This window comes from Pelobates fuscus, chromosome 10 (assembly GCF_036172605.1).
Source record: "Pelobates fuscus isolate aPelFus1 chromosome 10, aPelFus1.pri, whole genome shotgun sequence".
Classification (NCBI taxonomy): Eukaryota; Metazoa; Chordata; class Amphibia; order Anura; family Pelobatidae; genus Pelobates; species Pelobates fuscus.
The window spans coordinates 10,925,643-10,928,142 of record NC_086326.1 but is presented as its reverse complement, the minus strand read 5'-3'; the positions used below and the strand labels follow the sequence as shown (position 1 = coordinate 10,928,142).

The 2,500-nt window shown below is 38.4% G+C and overlaps 5 non-coding genes across 5 annotated transcripts; 3 read left to right on the top strand and 2 right to left on the bottom strand.

The window, feature by feature from the left end:
* Positions 1-392: 392 nt before the first annotated feature.
* On the bottom strand, positions 393-464 carry TRNAQ-UUG (transfer RNA glutamine (anticodon UUG)). The gene has a single exon. It is a non-coding gene; the product is annotated as a tRNA-Gln (tRNA).
* A 161-nt stretch (positions 465-625) lies between these two features.
* On the top strand, positions 626-734 carry TRNAL-CAA (transfer RNA leucine (anticodon CAA)). Its single transcript has 2 exons — positions 626-663; positions 689-734. It is a non-coding gene; the product is annotated as a tRNA-Leu (tRNA).
* A 280-nt stretch (positions 735-1,014) lies between these two features.
* TRNAG-CCC (transfer RNA glycine (anticodon CCC)) lies at positions 1,015-1,085 on the top strand. The gene has a single exon. It is a non-coding gene; the product is annotated as a tRNA-Gly (tRNA).
* A 937-nt stretch (positions 1,086-2,022) lies between these two features.
* TRNAQ-UUG (transfer RNA glutamine (anticodon UUG)) lies at positions 2,023-2,094 on the bottom strand. The gene has a single exon. It is a non-coding gene; the product is annotated as a tRNA-Gln (tRNA).
* Positions 2,095-2,255: 161 nt separating this feature from the next.
* TRNAL-CAA (transfer RNA leucine (anticodon CAA)) lies at positions 2,256-2,364 on the top strand. The gene is made up of 2 exons: positions 2,256-2,293; positions 2,319-2,364. It is a non-coding gene; the product is annotated as a tRNA-Leu (tRNA).
* The last annotated feature ends 136 nt before the right edge of the window (positions 2,365-2,500 follow it).

Sequence of the window (2,500 nt, the reverse complement as noted above, 5' to 3'; positions counted from 1 at the left end):
TTCTCTGGGCCCTAGACTAACATTGTCTTAATGTGATGCTCTTCATTGGGGATTAACGATTCTGACCAGGAATGATCCATCCTTTTCCATTTAAAATAGGAAACTAATCACTTTATAATAGTCAGAAGAATAATGCATCATCTAGGCATTGATACCAAATGATTTATGTTGGCCTGATCCATACCCATGGTTAAGAAATGAAGCATTTCTAGGTATGCATAAATGCTTGAAAGAAATGAAACCTAGCAGATGCCAGAGATGTCCATTGGTATCTAATGTCGAGAGGGCTGACTCCAATTTGGCAGATTATATATGCTTAAATTAGATTTTAAGAAAGAATGTTTTGTTGAATGTAGCTTTCTCTTGATGTGAAATTTTTAAAAGAAGCACATAGGTCCCACCGAGATTTGAACTCGGATCACTGGATTCAAAGTCCAGAGTGCTAACCATTACACCATGGAACCCCTACATGACTCCACCAACTGGAAGAACCCCTGGATCTCAGATCTTCGATAACGGTAGAATATCACCTCTCACTCAATTTCAATAAAAGTGGGCAATTGTAAGGAAAATGTAGACTTTGCACAAGTAGCAGACTTTTCCTGCCAAACATGCTACACACAGTGTCAGGATGGCCGAGCGGTCTAAGGCGCCAGACTCAAGATCAACTTCTTCCACAACCTGGGTGTTCTGGTCTCCTCATGGAGGCGTGGGTTCAAATCCCACTTCTGACAGCTTTTTCATATTTTTTGCTTTTCATTCTTAAAATTCCATCCTTTTACATTGAAAATAGGAAAATGATCACGTTTTAATGGGCAGAAGAATTCATCGTCTAGGCATTTAACCCAAATGATAAGGTAAACATTAAGGTGGAGAATTAAGGTTTTCACCCTTTTACCACATGACTATTATGAATTTATTCCCGAATGGTGTGTAGTATATTTTTACAACAGAACATGTTAGAGCAATGCTCAAAGAGTGCATCTTGACAGTTAGAGGACACCCATGCAGCTTGCGCTAGTAGTGTAGGGGTATCATGCAAGATTCCCATTCTTGCGACCTGGGTTCGAGTCCCAGCTAGCGCATTGTGTGACAATGCTAGTTTTTATTCTTAAACTGCACATGTGACTTAGCTATAATTTAGAAAGAGTGATTATATTGTGCTTTGATTGATTACATTTCTGATGAGTTTTATTTTTTCACTGGCTTTAAGAAATCTTTACATTCCCAAGTTGAAGTCAACAGTTCTTATGGAGCAATTTTCCCCATTGCACTTTATACAGATTTCAATCATTCAGTCTTTATTCTCAACTTACCAGTGCCAGGTAAGTTGAAGTCAACAGTTCTTATGGAGCAATTTTCCCCATTGCACTTTTATCTATCCTTAATACAGATTTCAACCATTCAGTCTTTATTCTCAACTTACCAGTGCCAGGTGCAGTATGACACCTTCTATAAAGTCATTTGCTCATTATGGCTTCATAGCAGGTGTTTAGAATTGATCATTATCTTTAAGTCTGAATGCTTCTGATGATGACATTTCAAAGATTATTTTCTGGATTCTGTTCTTTTGGGGTGTCATTATTCGCTGGTTGTTAAACTCTACGGCATGTATCCTTCTTTGAAGTCATTCTCTGTGCCCTAGACTAACATTGTCTTAATGTGATGCTCTTCATTGGGGATTAACGATTCTGACCAGGAATGATCCATCCTTTTCCATTTAAAATAGGAAACTAATTACTTTATAATAGTCAGAAGAATAATGCATCATCTAGGAATTGATACCAAATGATTTATGTTGGCCTGATCCATACCCATGGTTAAGAAATGAAGCATTTCTAGGTATGCATAAATGCTTGAAAGAAATGAAACCTAGCAGATGCCAGAGATGTCCATTGGTATCTAATGTCGAGAGGGCTGACTCCAATTTGGCAGATTATATATGCTTAAATTAGATTTTAAGAAAGAATGTTTTGTTGAATGTAGCTTTCTCTTGATGTGAAATTTTTAAAAGAAGCACATAGGTCCCACCGAGATTTGAACTCGGATCACTGGATTCAAAGTCCAGAGTGCTAACCATTACACCATGGAACCCCTACATGACTCCACCAACTGGAAGAACCCCTGGATCTCAGATCTTCGATAACGGTAGAATATCACCTCTCACTCAATTTCAATAAAAGTGGGCAATTGTAAGGAAAATGTAGACTTTGCACAAGTAGCAGACTTTTCCTGCCAAACATGCTACACACAGTGTCAGGATGGCCGAGCGGTCTAAGGCGCCAGACTCAAGATCAACTTCTTCCACAACCTGGGTGTTCTGGTCTCCTCATGGAGGCGTGGGTTCAAATCCCACTTCTGACAGCTTTTTCATATTTTTTGCTTTTCATTCTTAAAATTCCATCCTTTTACATTGAAAATAGGAAAATGATCACGTTTTAATGGGCAGAAGAATTCATCGTCTAGGCATTTAACCCAAATGATAAGGTAAACATTAAGG